The sequence below is a fragment of the Grampus griseus genome (genome assembly GCF_964374135.1).
Source record: "Grampus griseus genome assembly, chromosome: 16".
Classification (NCBI taxonomy): Eukaryota; Metazoa; Chordata; class Mammalia; order Artiodactyla; family Delphinidae; genus Grampus; species Grampus griseus.
Genome location: NC_139010.1, coordinates 84,703,780 through 84,723,518, shown reverse-complemented (window position 1 = coordinate 84,723,518; position 19,739 = coordinate 84,703,780). Strand labels below are relative to the sequence as shown.

At 45.2% G+C, this 19,739-nt stretch overlaps 1 protein-coding gene across 1 annotated transcript in view; it reads left to right on the top strand.

Moving 5' to 3' along the window:
* TCERG1L (transcription elongation regulator 1 like) overlaps positions 1-19,739 on the top strand; it is a gene marked incomplete at both ends in the record, with an annotated part of 193,583 nt that overhangs the window by 40,121 nt on the left and 133,723 nt on the right. The gene's annotated exons all lie outside the window — the stretch shown is intronic.

The window sequence follows — 19,739 nt, the reverse complement described above, 5'->3', positions numbered from 1 at the left end:
GAGTTAATGAAACACAAAAAAGTACAAAACTCAGACTCGCATGGGGCCCTCACTGAGCCATCCCTCCTGGGCTGGCCAGCTGGGCCTGCTCTGAACACATGGAGTGGGGTCCTCCCCACCACGGCGGGACTGGTGCAGAGGTCCACCGAAGCCCATGGCTGAGGAAGAGACAGGGTAGCCACCAAGGTTTGGAGCTCACCCGTTCAGCAGGTGTACTATTCTAAGTCCGCGGGGCGGAGGCGGGGCTGGCTTACATTCTGGTGTTGTGAGCAATGCTGAGATGCAGGATGAGATGCAGAAGGCCTGGTCCTGGATTGGTTGCAACTCTGTTGTCCAAACATGTTCTCAGCTGTACGCGCACATCTGCTAACTGTCACCAGCACTCCACGTGTCCCAGCTGTCCTGGTGAGTGCATGTTTGGGTCTGTCCTTAAATGTCACAAAAACAGCGTTGACTTGGAATAACCTTTAGTAAGTACTGGAGTCTTGGGAGCCAGCACTATTACTTGAGTTTTAGTTTTTCACATGATACAGTAAGACTTGGATAGAAATTCTGTGGAATTATAATATTAATTCTATACTAGAGTTAACCCTAGAATTGTATATTAGCACTATATCATTAATTGCTAGGTTATCAGTGATAGAAGCATCTCTCGATTGTGAGATACATAATCTTTTTTTCATGGTAGAAATAGATTAACCTGGTTTCATTACTTTCCAGTTTGGGGAGTGCTTTTGGTTTTCTGGTCGTGTTTCTAGTAAATCTGATGTGGTCTTCTCAACACTGGACCTTGGCTTCTGTGTTTCTATGTTGACCTGATAAATTCGTTGGTAATAGAATGTTGTATTCTCAAGAACAAAATCTTATTTCTATTTCAGCGTGTTAGTGAACATGCAGTTAGGGTGTGACGGGGAGAATAAATAAAGCACATGGATAATCTCCTGTGTGGAACATAATTTACAGCTGTGTCAAGATTCTGGTTTTAAAATCCATCAGTCCACTGGCATTTATTAAGGATGACTTACTATTTTCTGAGCAAATTAATCTTAGAAAGAACCCAAAACCAAGCCCTGTGTGCCCCAGGGGCGGCTTCACTCTTCATGTCTCTTATATGATTTATAAAGTGACATAATCATTAGACGTCTTTCCATGTTGGCATTTTATAAGGCTCTATAATCAAATCTGCCATAATGTGCATTCAGTTAGAAACAGACAACCTCCATGTGATCTATCTTGTACAAAACTGCCAAAGTGGACAGTCAGAAGATGAAGGGGCCCTACTTAACAGGTGCTTCTGATATGGCCTTTGTCTTGCTGGCGTTGGTCCCTTTGATCTGAAACTACAGGGGTTGAAACTGGGGCTGCGGGTCTGGACGAGTGACCCCAGCCCAGTGGGTGGTCCCTGAGCTCTTTGGCCGATCCCAGTGTTGGATATGGTACTTCCAGGGCTGCCCCTGTAAGTGGTTCTCTGGCAGGGAGGACCACCTACCCACCTAGAAGTGTTGCCCTGGCTCTCCTCTTTTTTTTTTTTTTTTTTTGTTTTAAAGGAGTAAAACTGTGGTTTTCTTTTTTTTTTTTTGAAGATGTTGGGGGTAGGAGTTTATTAATTAATTAATTAATTTTTGCTGTGTTGAGTCTTCGTTTCTGTGCGAGGGCTTTCTCTAGTTGTGGCAATCAGGGGCCACTCTTCATCGCAGTGCGCGGGCCTCTCACTATCACGGTCTCTCTTGTTGCGGAGCACAGGCTCCAGACGCACAGGCTCAGTAGTTGTGGCTCACGGGCCTAGTTGCTCCGCGGCATGTGGGATCTTCCCGGACTGGGACACGAACCCGTGTCCCTTGCATTAGCAGGCAGATTCTCAACCACTGCGCCACCAGGGAAGCCCTGGCTCTCCTCTTGATGTTAGAAGAAGGCATTTGAGAGAGACTGGCTAGGTCCCTGATGAAAACCTTCTCAGAATTTCCCTTGAATACTTTCTGAAAACCAAGCCTTGAAGGAGACTGAGGGCAGACAGTTTGTCCATCAGAGCTGGGTTTTTTTAACCCCCGTCAGTAGCCCTATGGAATGTGAGCCAGTGAGACTGAAGAGTGGATTGTCCTGATTCTCAGTGGAGGTCCAGGTATTCTGCTCAGAAATCCCTAACCCCCTGAAAATAGATGGAGTGGAGGAGGGATGGGGATAGGAGAAAGGACGGCTGGTGGAGGGAGGGGGGCCAAGGGGATAGAATGGCATCGACAGAAAGAGAGATTTCATAGGCCCAGAAAAACGCACCTCTCTGGGAAGTTTGCTCCATATTCAAAGCACATGAACTTTATCTACAGATGAATAATCCTGCTTTTATTCAGAAGATAATAATTCCCATTTTAGATAAATGAGTTAGACTATTTTATTTACACCCTACGCTTGGTGATAAAAGCCAGATAACCTCAGAAGCCCTATGTGGTTCAGCTTTATGGTTCTCAACTAGGGGCAGTTTTGTCCCCAGCAGATACTTGCCAGTGACCAGAGACATTTTTTGGTCATTGAAACTTGGTGGTTGCTACTGGGATCTAGAGGATAGAGACCAGGGATCCTGCTACACATCTGACAGCAAAGAACAGCACCTGTGGTAAAGGATTATCTGGCCCCAAATGTTAGTAGGGGCTCCATCAAGAAACCCTAGTTCATGCTCTAGATGTCTACTTAAACCGCGGAAACCAGGACTGGTGTATGAAGAAGAAGTTCTGGTCCAGTAACTGTAGGACCCAAAAGGAAGAAGGCTCTGTGCTGGAAAGAAGGTCAGCCACGAGAGTGGCTGAGTCATTTGCCTTTAACAAGGTTTAGGATTTCGAGTAAGACACCCTATTTAAAAAACCCCTTGAAGGAGATTGGTTCAAGATGGCGGAGTAGAAGGACGTGCTCTCACTCCCTCTTGCGAGAGCACCAGAATCACAACTAACTGCTGAACAATCATTGACAGGAAGGCACTGGAACTCACCAAAAAAGATACCCCACATCCAAAGACAAAGGAGAAGCCACAGTGAGATGGTAGGAGGGGTGCAATCACAATAAAGTCAAATCCCATAACTGCTGGGTGGGTGACTCACAAACTGGAGAACACTTATACAACAGAAGTCCACCCACTGGAGTGAAGGTTCTGAGCCCCACGTAAGGTTTCCCAACCTGAGGGTCTGGCAACGGGAGGAGGAACTCCTAGAGAATCAGACTTTGAAGGCTAGCGGGATTTGATTGCAGGACGTCAACAGGACTGAAGGAAACAGAGACTCCACTCTTGGAGGGCACACACAAAGTAGTGTGCGCATCGGGACCCGGGGAAGGAGCGGTGACCCCATAGGAGACTGAACCAGACCTACCTGCTAGTGTTGGAGGGTCTCCTGCAGAGGCGGGGGGTGGCTGTGTCTCACCGTGAGGACAAGGAAACTGGCAGCACAAATTCTGGGGAGTACTCCTTGGCGTGAGCCCTCCCAGAGTCCGACATTAGCTCCACCAAAGAGCCCAGGTAAATTCTAGTGTTGGGTCGCCTCAGGCCAAACAACCAACAGGGAGGGAACCCAGCCCCACCCATCAGCAGACAAGCAGATTAAAGTTTTACTGAGCTCTGCCCACCAGAGCAACAGCCAGCTCTACCCACCACCAGTCCCTCCCATCAGGAAACTTGCACAAGCCTCTTAGATAGCCTCATCCATCAGAGGGCAGACAGCAGAAGAACTACAATCCTGCATCCTGTTGAACAAAAACCACATTCACAGAAAGATAGACAAGATGTAAAGGCAGAGGGCTACGTACCAGATAAAGCAACAAGATAAAACCCCAGAAAAACAACTAAATGAAGTAGAGATAGGCAACCTTCCAGAAAAAAGAATTCAGAATAATGATAGTGACAATGATCCAAGACCTCGGAAAAAGAATGGAGGTAAAGATCGAGAAGATGCAAGAAATGTTTAAAAGAGACCCAGAAGAATTAAAGAACAAATAAACAGAGGTGAACAATACAATAACTGAAATGAAAAATACACTAGAAGGTCCCATTTGTTTATTTTTGTTTTTATTTCCATTTCTCTAGGAGATGGGTCAAAAAGGATCTTTCTGTGATTTATGTCATAGAGTATTCTGCCTATGTTTTCCTCTAAGAGTTTGGTAGTGTCTGGCCTTACATTTAGGTATTTAATCCATTTTGAGTTTATTTTTGTGTATGGTGATAGGTAGTGTTCTAATTTCATTCTTTTCCATGTAGCTATCCAGTTCTCCCAGCACCACTTATTGAAGAGGCTGTCTTTTCTCCACTGTATATTCTTGCCTCCCTTATCAAAGATAAGGTGACCATATGTGCATGGGTTTATCTCTGGGCTTTCTATCCTGTTCCATTGATCTATATTTCTGTTTTTGTGCCAGTACCATACTGTCTTGATTACTGTAGCTTTGTAGTATAGTCTGAAGTCCAGGAGCCTGATTCATCCAGCTCTGTTTTTCTTTCTCAAGATTGCTTTGGCTATTTGGGGTCTTTTGTATTTCCATACAAATTGTGAAATTGTTTGTTCTAGTTCTGTGAAAAATGCCAGTGGTAGTTTGATAGGGATTGCATTGAATCTGTCGATTGCTTGGAGTAGTATAGTCATTTTCACAATGTTGGTTCTTCCAATCCAAGAACATGGTATATCTCTCCATCTGTTGGTATCATCTTTAATTTTTTTCATCAGTGTCTTATAGTTTTCTGCATACAGGTCTTTTGTCTCCTTAGGTAGGTTTAGTCCTAGATATTTTATTCTTTTTGCTGCAATGGTAAATGGGAGTGTTTCCTTAATTTCTCTTTCAGATTTTTCATCATTAGTGTATAGGAATGCAAGAGATTTTTCTGCATTAATTTTGTATCCTGCTGCTTTACCAGGTTCATTGATTAGCAGTTTTCTGGTAGCATCTTTAGGATTCTATATGTATAGTATCATGTCATCTGCAAACAGTAACAGCTTTACTTCTTCTTTTCTGATTTAGATTCCTTTTATTTCTTTTTCTTCTCCGATTGCTGTGGCTAAAACTTCCAAAACTATGTTGAATAATAATGGTGAGAGTGGGCAACCTTGTCTTGTTCCTGATCTTAGTGGAAATGGTTTCAGTTTTTCACCATTGAGGAGGATGTTGGCCGTGGGTTTGTCATATATGGCCTTTATTATGTTGAGGAAAGTTCCCTCTATGCCTACTTTCTGGAGGGTTTTTATCATAAATGGGTGTTGAATTTTGTTGAAAGATTTCTCTGCATCTATTGAGATGATCATATGGTTTTTCCCCTTTAATTTGTTAATATGGTGTATCACATTGATTGATTTGCGTATATTGAAGAATCCTTTCATTCCTGGGATAAACCCCCCTTGATCATGGTGTATGATCCTTTTAATGTGCTGTTGGATTCTGCTTGCTAGTATTGTGTTGAGGATTTTTTCATCTATGTTCATCAGTGATATTGGCCTGTAGTTTTCTTGCTTTGTGACATCTTTGTGTGGTTTTGGTATCAGGGTGATGGTGGCCTCATAGAATGAGGTTGGGAGTGTTCCTTCCTCTGCTATATTATGGAAGAGTTTGAGAAGGATAGGTGTTAGCTCTTCTCTAAATATTTGATAGAATTCTCATGTGAAGCCATCTGGTCCTGGACTTTTGTTTGTTGGAAGATTTTTAATCACAGTTTCAATTTCAGTGCTTGTGATTGATCTGTTCATATTTTCTATTTCTTCTTGGTTCAGTCTCGGAACGTTGTGCATTTCTACGAATTTGTCCATTTCTTCCAGGTTGCCCATTTTATTGGCATAGAGTTGCTTGTAGTAATCTCTCACGATCCTTTGTATTGCTGCAGTGTCAGTTGTTACTTCTCCTTTTTCATTTCTAATTCTGTTGATTTATTCTTCTCCCTTTTTTTCTTGATGAGTCTGGCTAATGGTTTATCAATTTTTCTTTATCTTTTCAAAGAAACAGCTTTTAGTTTTATTGATCTTTGCTATCATTTCCTTCATTTCTTTTTCATTTATTTCTGATCTGATCTTTCTGATTTCTTTCCTTCTGCTAAGTTTGGGGTTTTTTCATTCTTCTTTCTCTAATGGCTTTAGGTGTAAGGTTAGGTTGTTTATTCGAGATGTTTCTTGTTTCTTAAGGTAGGATTGTATTGCTATAAACTCCCCTCTTAGAACTGCTTTTGCTACATCCCATAGGTTTTGGGTTGTCGTATTTTCATTGTCATTTGTTTCTAGGTATTTTTTGATTTCCTCTTTGATTTCTTCAGTGATCTCTTGGTTATTAAGTAGTGTATAGTTTAGTCTCCGTGTGTTTGTATTTTGTACAGATTTTTTTCCTGTAATTATTATCTAGTCTCATAGCGTTGTGGTCAGAAAAGATAATTGATACGATTTCAATTTTCTTAAATTTACTGAGGCTTGATTTGTGACCCAAGATATGATCTATCCTGGAGAATGTTCCATGTGCACTTGAAAAGAATGTGTATTTGCACAGCAAAGAAAACCATAAACAAGACAAAAAGAGAACCCTCAGAATGGGAGAAAATACTTGCAAATGAAGCAACTGACAAAGGATTAATCTCCAAAATTTACAAGTAGCTCATACAGCTCAATATCAAAAAAACAAACAACCCCATCCAAAAATGGGCAGAAGACGTAAATAGACATTTCTCCAAAGAAGATATACAGATTGCCAACAAACACGTGAAAGAAGGCTCAACATCATTAATCATTAGAGAAATGCAAATCAAAACTACAATGAGATATCATCTCACAATGGTCAGAATGGCCATCATCAAAAAATCTACAAACAATAAATGCTGGAGTGGGTGTGGAGAAAAGGGAACGCTCTTGCACTGTTGGTAGGAATGTAAATTGATACAGCCACTGTGGAGAACAGTATGGAGGTTCCTTAAAAAAATAAAAATAGAGCTACCATACGACCCAGCAATCCCACTGCTGGGCATATACCCGGAGAAAACCATAATTCCAAAAGAGTCATGTACCAGAATGTTCATTGCAGCTCTGTTTACAATAGCGGGGATATGGAAGCAACCTAAGTTTACATCAACAGATGAATGGATAAAGAAGATGTGGCATGTATATATACAATGGAATATTACTCAGCCATAAAAAGAAATGAAATTGAGTTTTTTGTAGTGAGGTGGATGGACCTAGAGTCTGTCATACAGACTGAAGTAAGTCAGAAAGAGAAAAACAAATACCGTATGCTAACACATATATATGGAATCTAAAAAAAAAAAAAAATGGTCATGAAGAACCTAGGAGCAAGGCGGGAATAAAGACACAGACCTACTAGAGTATAGTCTTGAGGTCATGGGGAGGGGGAAGGGTAAGCTGTGACGAAGTGAGAGAGTGGCATGGACATATATATACTACCAAATGTAAAATAGATAGCTAGTGGGAAGCAGCCGCATAGCACTGGGGGATCAGCTCAGTGCTTTGTGACCACCTAGAGGGGTGGGATAGGGAGGGTGGGAGGGAGGGAGACGCAAGAGGGAAGAGATATGGGGACATATGTGTATGTATAACTGATTCACTTTGTTATAAAGCAGAAACTAGCACAGCATTGTAAAGCAATTATACACCAATAAAGATGTTTAAAAAGAAATACACTAGAAGGAATCAATAGCCAAATAACTGAGGCAGAAGAACGGATAAGTGACCTGGAAGACAGAATGGTGGAATTCACTGCTGCAAAACAGAATAAAGAAAAAAGAATGACAAGAAATGAAGACCCTAAGAGACTTCTGGGACAACATTAAACACAACAAAATTCACATGATAGGGTTCCCAGAAGGAGAAGAGAGAGAGAAAGGACCCGAGAAAATATTTGAAGAAATTATAGTCAAAAACTTCCCTTACATGGGAAAGGAGATAGCCACCCAAGTACAGAAAGCGCAGAGAGTCCCAGGCAGGATAAACCAAAGGAGAAACATGCTGAGACACATAGTAATCAAAGTGACAAAAATTAAAGACAAAGAAAAATTATTGAAAGCAACAAGGGAAAAATAACAAATAACATACAAGGGAACTCCCATAAGGTTAACAGCTTATTTCTCAGCAGAAACTCTACAAGCCAGAAGGGAGTGACATGACATATTTAAAGTCATGAAAGGGAAGAACCTACAACCAAGATTACTCTACCCAGCAAGGATCTCATTCAGATTTGATGGAGAAATCAAAAGCTTTACAGACAAGCAAAAGCTAAGAGAATTCAGCACCACCAAACCAGCTCTACAACAAATGCTAAAGGAACTTCTCTAAGTGGGAAACACAAGAGAAGGAAAGGACCTACAAAAACAAGCCCATAACAATTAAGAAAATGGTAATAGGAACATACATATCGATAATTACCTTAAACATGAACGGATTAAAGCCTCCAATCAAAAGACACAGGCTCAGTGAATGGATACAAAAACAAGACCTATATGTATTCTGTCTACAAGAGACCCACTTCAAGCCTAGGGACACATACAGACTGAAAGTGAGGGGATGGAAAAGGATATTCCATGCAAATGGAAATCAAGAGAAAGCTGGAGTAGCAATACTCATATCAGATAAAATAGACTTTAAAATAAAGAATGTTACAAGAGACAAGGAAGGACACTACATAATGACCAAGGGATCAATCCAAGAAGAAGATAAAACAATTATAAATATATACACACCCAACATAGGAGCACCTCAATACATAAGGCAACTTCTAACAGCTATAAAAGAGGAAATCAACAGAAACACAATAATAGTGAGGGACTTTAATACCTCACTTACAACAATGGACAGACCATCCAGACAGAAAATTAATAAGGAAACACAAGCTTTAAATGACACAATAGACTAGATAGATTTAATTGAATTTATAGGACATTCCATCCAAAAACAGCAGATTACACTTTCTTCTCAAGTGCGCAGGGAACTTTCTCCAGATATATCACATCTTGGGTCACAAATCAAGCCTCAGTATATTTAAGAAAATTGAAATAGTATCAAGCATCTTTTCTGACCACAATGCTATGAGATTAGAAATCATTTACAGGGCAAAAAACGTAAAAAACACAAACACATGGAGGCTAAACAATACGTTACTAAGTAACCAAGAGATCACTGAAGAAATCAAAGAGGAAATCAGAAAATACCTAGAGACAAATGACATTGAAAACACGATAATCCAAAACCTATGAGATGCAGCAAAAGCAGTTCTAAGAGGGAAGTTTATAGCAATACAATCCTACCTGAAGAAACAACAAACATCTCAAATAAACAAGCTAACCTTACACCTAAAGGAACTGAAGAACAAACAAAATCCAAAGTTAGTAGAAGGAAAGAAATCATAAAGATCAGAGCAGAGATAAATGAAATAGAAACAAAGAAATCGATAGCAAAGATCAGTAAAAGTAAAAGCTGGTTTTTTGAGAAGATAAACAAAATTGATAAACCATTAGCCAGACTCATCAAGAAAAAGAGGGAGAGGACTCAAACTAATAAAATTAGAAATGCAAAAGGAGAAGTTACAAGGACACCACAGAAATACAAAGCATCCTAAGAGACTACTCCAAGCAACTCTGTGCCAATAAAATGGACAACCTGGAAGAAATGGACAAATCCTTAGAAAGGTATAACCTTCCAGGACTGAACCAGGAAGAAATAGAAAATATGAACAGACCAATCACAAGTAATGAAATTGAAACTGTGATTAAAAATCTTCCTACAAACAAAAGTCCAGGACCAGATGGTTTCACAGGTGAATTCTCTCAAACATTTAGAGAAGAGCTAACACCCATTCTCCTCAAATGCTTTCAAAACAATTGCAGAGGAAGGAACACTCCCAAACTCATTCTATGAGGCCACCATCACTCTGATACCAAAACCAGACAAGGACTCTACAAAAAAAGAAAATTACAGACCCATAACACTGTTGAATATAGATGCAAAAATCCTCAACAAAATATTAGCACACAGAATCCAACAACACACTACAAGGATCGTACACTGGGGCTTCCCCAGTGGCGCAGTGGTTGAGAGTCTGCCTGCTGATGCAGGGGACACGGGTTAGTGCCCCAGCCTGGGAGGATCCCACATGCTGCGGTGCGGCTGGGCCCGTGAGCCATGGCCGCTGAGCCTGCACGTCTGGAGCCTGTGCTCCGCAATGGGAGAGGCCCGTGTACTGCAAAAAAAAAAAAAAAAAAAAAAAAAAAGATTATACACTATGATCAAGTGGAATTTATCCCAGGGATGCAAGGATTCTTCAATATATGCAAATCAGTCAATGTGATACACCATATTAACAAATTGAAGAATAAAAACCATATGATCATCTCAATAGATGCAGAAAAATCTTTTGACAAATTTCAACACCCATTTATGATAAAAACTCTCCAGAAAGTGGGCATAGAGGGCACCTACCTCAACATAATAAAGGCCATATATGACAAACCCACAGCAAACATCATTTCAATGGTGAACAACTGAAAGCATTTCCTCTAAGATCAGGAACAAGACAAGGATGTCCACTCTTACCACTGTTATTCAACATAGTTTTGGAAGTCCTAGCCACGGCAATCAGAGAAGAAAAAGAAATAAAAGGAATACAAATTTGAAAAGAAGAAGTATAACTGTCACTGTTTGCAGATGACATGATACTGTACATAGAGAATCCTAAAGATGCCACCAGAAAACTACTAGAGCTAATCAATGAATTTGGTAAAGCTGCAGGATACAAAATTAATGCACAGAAATCTCTTGCATTCCTATACACTAATGATGAGAAATCTGAAAGAGAAATTAAGGAAACACTCCCATTTACCATTTCAACAAAAAGAATAAAATACCTAGGAATAAACCTACCTAGGGAGACAAAAGACCTTTATGCAGAAAACTATAAGACACTGATGAAAGAAATTAAAGATGATACCAACAGATGGAGAGATATACCATGTTCTTGGATTGGAAGAATCAATATTGTGAAAATGACTATACTACCCCAAGCAATCGACAGATTCAGTGCAATCCCTATCAAACTACCAGTGGTATTTTTTACAGAACTAGAACAAAAAATCTTAAAATTTGTATGGAGACACAAAAGACCCTGAAGAGCCAAAGCAGTCTTGAGGGAAGAAAACAGAGCTGGAGGAATCAGACTCCCTGTCTTCAGACTATACTACAAAGCTACAGTAATCAAGACAATATGGTGCTGGCACAAAAACAGAAATATAGATCAATGGAACAGGATAGAAAGCCCAGAGATAAACCCACATACCTATGGTCAACTAATCTATGACAAAGGAGGCAAGGATATACAATGGAGAAAAGACAGTCTCTTCAATAAATGGTGCTGGGAAAACTGGACAGCTACATGTAAAAGAATGAAATTAGAACACTCCATAACAACATACACAAAAATAAACTCAAAATGGATTCGAGACCTAAATGTAAGACCGGACACTATCAAACTCTTAGAGGAAAACATAGGCAGAACACTCTTTGACATGAATCACAGCAAGATCTTTTTTGATCCACCTCCTAGAGTAATGGAAATAAAAACAAAAATAAACTAATAGGACCTAATGAAACTTAAAACCTTTTGCAAAGGAAAGGAAACTACAAACAAGATGAAAAGACAACCCTCAGAATGGGAGAAAATATTTGCAAATGAATCAACAGATAAAGGATTAATCTCCAAAATATATAAAGAGCTCATGCAGCTCAATATTAAAAAAACAAGCAACCCAATCCAAAAGACCTAAATAGACATTTCTCCAAAGAAGACATACAGATGGCCAAGAAGCACATGAAAAGCTGCTCAACGTCACTAACTATTAGAGAAATGCAAATCAAAACTACAGTGAGGTATCGCCTCACACCAGTTAGAATGGGCATCATCAGAAAATCTACAAACAACAAATGCTGGAGAGGTTGTGGAGAAAAGGGAACCCTCTTGCACTGTTGGTGGGAATGTAAATTGATACAGCCGCTATGGAGAACAGTATGGAGGTTCCTTAGAAACCTAAAACTAGAATTACTGTATGATCCAGCAATCCCACTACTGGGCATATACCCAGAGAAAACCGTAATTCAAAAAGACACATGCACCCCAATGTTCATTGCAGCTCTATTTACAATAGCCAGGACATGGAAGCAACCTACGTGTCCATCGACAGATGAATGGATAAAGAAGATGTGGCACATATATGCAATGGAATATTACTCAGCCATAAAAAGAAACGAAATTGGGTCATTTGTAGAGACATGGATGGATCTAGAGACTATCATACAGAGTGAAATAAGTCAGAAGGAGGAAAACAAATATCATATACTAATGCATATATGTGGAACCTAGGAAAATGGTACAGATGAACCAGTTTGCAGGGCAGAAATAGAGACACAGATGTAGAGAACAAACGTATGGACACCAAGGGGGGAAAGCCGCGGGGTGGTGGTGGTGGGATGAATTGGGAGTTTGGGATTGACATATATACATTAATATGTATAAAATGGATAACTAATGAGAACCTGCTGTAAAAAAATAAAAAATAAACCTGAGGAAAGGCGAGTAAATAAATACATACATACATACAAACCCCTTGACCAGTTCCAAACTCAATGGGAAAGTGGGTTTTCTCTTCCAGAGTGTCGCCAGCGTGTGCAGCCAAGTTAGTCCTTGCTGCTGCTGTTCCGCAGGAGCCCGTGCACACTGGGGCTTCCCATTGGCCTCGTGCTCGTGGCAGTCTGTTCACTCGCCTGCCCCTTCCCAGCCTGTGAGTCACCCGCTGGAGGGCCCTGTCGCCCTGTCCCTGCCCAGCCTGCAGCGGCTCCGGGCGGGTTCCCGAACCTCAGGGCCAAAGGATGAATCCAGCTGATTCCACTTATCCACGTAATCCCTAACACTGTTTCTCTCACGCTTGCTCCTGAATCAGGGGCACGGGCAGAGGGAAGCGTGGGCAGAGCGGGGCGTTTACTGTTAGAGGTCTCGTCGGAGGGCATTCACACGTGGGCTGGGAGCCAGCGGTTGAAGGATGAGCAGACAGGGGCGGGGGTGGCGTGCTCTCTTCGTTTCCTCCCGGCAGGTCTCAGCTAATCCACTTTGCCTCGTTCCCATCTATTCCTTGAAGCCTTGGAATTTCAGGTTATAGAAGGAACACTTTCGGGGGGAAAGCATGTCTTGTATCCTATCTATTTCTTAGTTTTTAAGAAGAAGGTGGAGTTTATCTGGGGGGAATGGAAGACGTGCGGAAGGATTTGCCCTAGGGAATGGGACTACTTTCCTGGCCCTCTGCAGGCTGGAGCCCTCCGGACCCGCCCCGCCTCACCTGCCCCGCACCCCCTCACCTGCCCCCTCGATGTTACAGGGAAGTGGGAAGTGGGAGCCCACATTCGGGAGGATACAAGCACCAGGCAACTCCAGCGTCTGCCCCTCTTTGATGAAATAAGCGAAGTGATTCTTTTTTAAGAATGATGGTAGCTATTTTCAAAACTTAGCCCACCATTTCATAAGCATCGAAGTGAAAAGGATAAAGTATGAGTGAGAGCTGTGGCCTCCAGTACAGCAAGTGACTAGCAAATACAACTATTAAAAAGTACCATCTGCCTTGGAAGCCATTTACCACCTGTTCTTTTGCTTCCAGAACAATTTAATGGTCTAAATTTAACATTTTGTCCTGCCACAGAACAGCTGGGAAGTGACGATTCTTTTTTCAATGAGGAACGTACCCGCCAGGCTACATAACAAGGCAGGAAAGTCTCCAAGCCACTCTCCGTGCAGCCTCTGTGGGGCTGTCCACTCATCCCATTAGCGAATCCAAGGATGCTGAAACGGGCTCTGCAGCCACAGTAACCCAGCCGTTTGGGGATGCAGCCTTTTCTCTTCTTATCCAGGAATTGTTTCCTCCTCCAGTATAATAAAAAATGTCATAATACATATTAACATTTTGGAGATTCGTAGAGGCAAAAATACTGCTGCAATGTAATTACTTATACCCCAGAGTGCCTGAGACTCAGCTGGCTTCTGTGAGAAAGACATATGTGTTTCTAATGAGAGAATGAGCTGCTTTTAGTAGAAAAATTATTGGATTTAAACAAACAAAAAAGGACTTCGTATAGTTTGCTACCCACAAGTGAACTCATACTACGGATGCGAGATACAAAGTCAAGCAGGTGGTAACGCGTTTGGGCCGTGCCGGGTGCAGAAGTGTCTAAATGGAGATCCAGCTGTGAGCCCTTCCTCTCAGCAAGTCAGCTTGTTTAAGGTTGTCCGTCTACAAAAGTCCTCCTGTGACCTGTCTGCCGCAGCCTCCCTGAGGAGCTGCCATCACTTGAGCTGTATTCTGCGTCTGCACTGTTAGCTCCAATTCACTCTTTCTTTGAAAAGAAAAATTGGCAGCCCAGCACGCACAGAAAAGCATGTCTATGTCTATGCCAAGTATAAAGAACACTGATACGGGCTTCCCTGGTGGCGCAGTGGTTGAGAGTCCGCCTGCCGATGCAGGGGACACGGGTTCGTGCCCCAGTCTGGGAGGATCCCACATGCCGCGGAGCGGCTCCGCCGGTGAGCCATGGCCGCTGAGCCTGTGCGTCCGGAGCCTGTTGCTCCGCAACGGGAGAAGCCACAACAGTGAGAGGCCCGCGTGCCGCAAAAAAAAAAAAAAAAAAAAAAAGAACACTGATACAGTAGACCCCCAAGTACCTCTCACTGAGCCCAAGAAATGGATGTTTCTGTACCCCTAGCGCTCCTGGGAGCCTCAGCCCTCCCCAGCAACGATTACTCTCCCAAACAGGTGCCAGTCGTTGCTGTGCTGCTTTTGAGAAATCTGTTTACATATAAGCATTATATCTAAACAATGTATTTCATAGTTTAGGCGCTTTTTGAATTTTACATAAACGTCATCATAGTCCGTGCATTCTTCCGTGATTGCCTTTTTTGCTCAAAACGATGTATTGTTTCTTTGTAAAGTCCCCGCCGAGGGGGGCCTTGTAGCTGTGATGCCGTCACGTTCACTGCGGCATAGCATTGGCTGGTTGGTCTGAATCCACGCAGTGCATCATCCATTCCGCTACTGGTGGCATCTGGACTGTTTCCTGAAATGTCAGGAACAATTGCCCCCTCTTTCCTTTTTGAAGCACGTTCCTCCCCTTCTGATAGTCCTTCCAGGTTTGGGGTGGGGGGGGGTCTTTGCACAGATCTGTAGAGTCTGGGGTGTGCAGGACCCTCCCTCTCTGGCGTCCCAAGTGTTCTTATCCTAGGTAGTAACTAATCCCAACTTCATCTCAGTCCCTGTTTCTCCCTTGAGTGCTAGGTTGATAGAGCTAGTTTCCCACTGGACACATGCAGTTTCTGATGGATACCTCAAGCTGCACTTTTCTATAAAAGCAGTATTGATTTCCTACCCGTGGTCCTGCTTATGAAACAATGCAAAACACCTGGTTTCTCCTGGAGGCTTCTGGGAAAGCCCCCTCTTCCACTAGCACTCTCTCATTCATAAGTAGCACTCGTCTGTCCAGTGTCTGCACCCAACACCCCAGGGTCATCCTTGGTTCCTCCTGCCTGGTAACCTCACATCCACCCATCAGCGCTGTCTTCCCTCCTAATCTGCAGCCCAAGTCCAACTTCCTCGTCCAGACCGATACCGTCTGTTGACTGAGTGGCCGCACAAAATCTCTCTGCTTCCGCTCACCCTTATCAGCCACTGTTCCCTACAGGAGCCAGAGTTCCCTTCTCAGAAACGTACAGCAGGCCAAGCCTGCGCCTGCTTAAGACTCCCAGTGACTGTCTCCTGTGGAGCTTAGAACAAATCCCAGACTTCTCCCCAGAGTCTCTGGAAGCCACCTTTTGTGGCCCCAGCCCGTGCTCTTGCCGCCGCTGCTGGCCACTCTCCCTTCTCCCAGCGAGCCTCACACCCAGCCTGGCTGCCTCGGGGCCTTTGCACTGGCCACTGCCCTGCCTTAGAGGCCCTCCTTCACCGTTCAGGCCCAGCTGAGAAGCACCCCTGCTTGCTCATCCTAAGGACCCTTGGGAATCAACTCCCTCTCATCACCTGTTTACTTCCTGGATAGCATTTCTCATTGTCTGGAATTACCTCAGTGTCTGTTCCTGGCTTGTTTCCCTCTGCTGCCCTCCCCCATCCCCGGATGTGTGAGATCCAGGATGACAAGGGCCTCTGGGTCTTATTCACGATGAGTTCAGGGCCAAGGTCAGTGCTTGGGGCAAAACGGTCTCCCCTTTGCCTCTGCGGAAGGGGCAGTCTGCTCCCTGTGTTCTCGAAGACAGAGAGGAGGGGGTGGGCCTGCTTGAAGATGTTCGTTCAGCGCCCCCGCCCCAGCCCAGTGAGTCCTCACAGACAAGGTGGGAATCGGGGCAGCCGTCCACACGCCAGGGCTCCTCGGTGGTGCTCACGGCCGCAGAGCCTGGCTGCTGACGTCGCTCTCCATCTTGGCGTTGATCGGGACGTCCAATCAGGATGCCCAGCAGAAAACCAGGCTACTCTGTGAAGGACTTCAAAGGACGGCCAACACCCAGGTGCGACATCCTTGAAGACGGGTGTGTCCTGAAACCCCAGATTTTCACCCTGAAAGTTTGCACGGATCCCATGCAGCTGATCCCATTCTTTAAACGGGGGGACAGAGTGGGAGGTGATTAAAGACCTCCTTACCTAAGTTCCAAAGCCAAGAAGGGCAGAGCGAACCTGGGACTCAGCCCCGTTTCCTGAGGGCCTTGCCTTTCTTTCATAGGCATCACCATCAACCCCTCCTACCATCGATCCCTCCCGCTAGCCACAGTTCACCTTGAGCCATAGAGCCATTGAGCTAGAACCCATGACCTGATGACTGAGGCTTTGGCTGGGCTGTTGGCGCTATAGGGACATTGACCAAATTCAGCTCTGTGACCAGCCCAGGCAGAGAGGGTGGCCAGGCCACACTCACACACGTGATGCGTGTGGTCTGATCCCTGGAACGGGCCTGAGCTCTTCCAGCGGGTGGGCATTTTTAGAAGAGACCCTAGAAAGACTGAGAAGGTAGGTTGGTCTGCAGACGGAGGAAGGAGGAAGGAGCCCTGACGGTTGTCGCTTTAATGGAGAGCATCCTTTAAGAGCGCATCCTTGGTTGCCGCATGAGGTCCCGTTGCTACAGCCACAGGTCAGAGCCTGGTCTTGGTGAGTTCCTGGTAACGAGAGCAGCCACCCCCTCCTGGGCTGGGCTGTCTCATGTGATCTGTGATAACAGCGCTGTTGGAAACAGTATCCGTGGCATCTAGTTGAGGATGCGGGAGGGGATGAGGTGCCGGATGGGCACTCACTGGAGGCCGTGGTCCAGGAAGCACCTGGGAGCATCTGTGGGCCCAGCTGCTTTGGGCCACACACACAGAGGACACTGCCTTGTGGGAGTGCGGGGTCTGTGTTTATTCACTGGCCCAAGTCAGGGAGGCAGCTGGCATTTTGCCCCTGGGTGCTTAAACTTCTGGAGCCCACGGGGAGCTGCTTGAAGCGTCCTCAGGGCGCCCAGTCCTCCGGCAGCTCCAGCTGTGGAGAGCAGCTAAGGAAGGGCGAGGACACCAGCACAGGGTCAGTGTCCGCCCTGCGTGTGACGCTGGGTCACGCGAGAAAGAAGTGAGCGCTTAGGAAACTTTAGCTAAGGAAGCTATGCCCTGTTGAAATGTCCTGTTGGTGGTTTGCAGTTTATAGACGCCGATAGTTAAGAGAGCGAGCTTACTTAGCTAACAACACACGAGCTCCTCATTTCCTCAGGAGCTCAGCTAACAGCTGTACCTGTCGCCACTGCAGGGAGTGGAGAGGGGAGGGCGCTGCTTTGAAGCAGACCCTGGGCAGCGCTGGCTTCAACCACTCGCCTCTCCTTCCCTGATGTATTTAAGAATGGCTGTGCTCGAACCTAGGTTATGACCGACGTCCAAGATTCGGTTCACCATCCGTGTGTCTCCAGAGCTCCCAGGGTTCTTGGGAGGAGACTTCTCCAGCTCGGATGCACAGGACGTTTTCACTTGGGAGGACTGACGGTGGGGGAGCAGCACGGAGCCCCCACTTTGTGCTGGGGTCCCAGGCTCCCCCTGGCACCTTGTCTCAGCACAGGTTGGGCCCATCCACGGATGGCTGCAGGCCCACCTTCATGAGAAAAGGGATATGAAAAGGATGCTCCTGGGAGGACCCTCAGAAAGGAGTCAGGATAAGATGGTAGAACTACCACCTACATGCTCACTGCTGGGCTCCCATCTGGCCCTGCTTGCATGGTCTTTCCTCTTGCTCTGTTCACATCCTGGCCTCTCATTGGAAGTCCAGTTGAGAGCTGACCTTGTCCGTGGTGACTGCCTTGACCCCTTCGGTCCACCAAAACCTTTCCAGCCTTCAGACTCCTGTGCTGTCCTTGTCTCACCTGTCACTTAACTGACAGCCAAGCTGTTCACAAGAGTGCGCTTCATCTCCACGCTGAACATCCACGGGGCCGGGCCACGGGGCTGGCTGTCTCCCCGCTCAGCACTTAAACCAGCTCTGAGGATATTTCCCAGATGGGAGGCTCGGCCACTAGAGGACAGGCAGTGACTTCCATCGGTCAAGTTAGGCTGAATTGTTACAATTAAATCGCTTTGTAGACTAGCCCCCTCCTTGTTTATACAGCATGTAGAGAACATGTTTTTTCCTGTTCTCCGCTGTGTAAATACAGTCCTACTGACTGAAGAAAGAAACAGTCATCATCCGGTACATGTCCTCCTAAAGGTGTTATTGTGTTTCCCTGCCCACAGCTGCTCAGCCTTACTGGGGAGACGTGGGTACTCACGATCGCACCTCTAGCCACAGAAGGAGGCATCGGCTACCTCTCATTTGCTTTCTGCTGGGGAGAAAACAGCCATGCTCTGGGCGGCCGTTCAACATAAAAGAGAGTTAAAGGCACAGAGCCCGAGAAGGCCCACGGTGCTCACAAATGACCCACATCTGGGGGCTTACCTTGACTGGGGCTGGGAAGTCGCCCAGGATCACCTGTCTCTGTGCACTCAAGCGTGGGCTGGAGAGGAGCCTGGACCGGCCAGGTGCCAGGTGTTTACGTCCCACTGGTCCCAAGGGGTGAGGGGTGCAGGGAAGGCTGGGCAGGTGGAACCTCAGAGCCAGGGAGGTCTGGCTCCCAGGAGATGAGGCGAAGGGGAGCCCATCGCTTCAGGACAGAGGAACAGTTCCTGATCGTCTAGAAAAGAGCTGACAAAATGGTCCAGACCCCACGCCGCCCTCTCCACTATGCCCAGCCTGGGAAAGCTTCCTGCTCTCCACTCTGGTCAGGTCCGCTGGCAGCCCTCGTGGTCAAGCACGTGGTTAAACCACAGGCCCAGGGGCAGTGCTTGTGCACGGGGTCCAGTCTGGGCATTCGGGCAGGTGTGAGCTGACTTCTGTGAGCAGAGCTCTCTCAGGGGAGGAGAGCAGTGTCTGAATTATTCTATGAGCACCGTACAGGACTGTCTGCTCCCAGGTCCCCAGCTGCTCTTGTTATCCTGCAAAGATTTGAAAGGAAGGAGACTCGGCTTCCACTAACTGTCCCCTGAAGCAGCCACCGGTGTGCGCGCGCGGGCGGAGTCCAAGGTCAGGACGTGCCAGGAGAGCCGGCAAGGACTCATGCGCCCCAGGTTCTGACAGCAGATATATGTATGTAGTTTGCTAATTTACACACGGGGAAGGAAAACACGCACATCTGAGGCTCTTCAAGAAAGAACTGAAACTGTGATAGTGACCA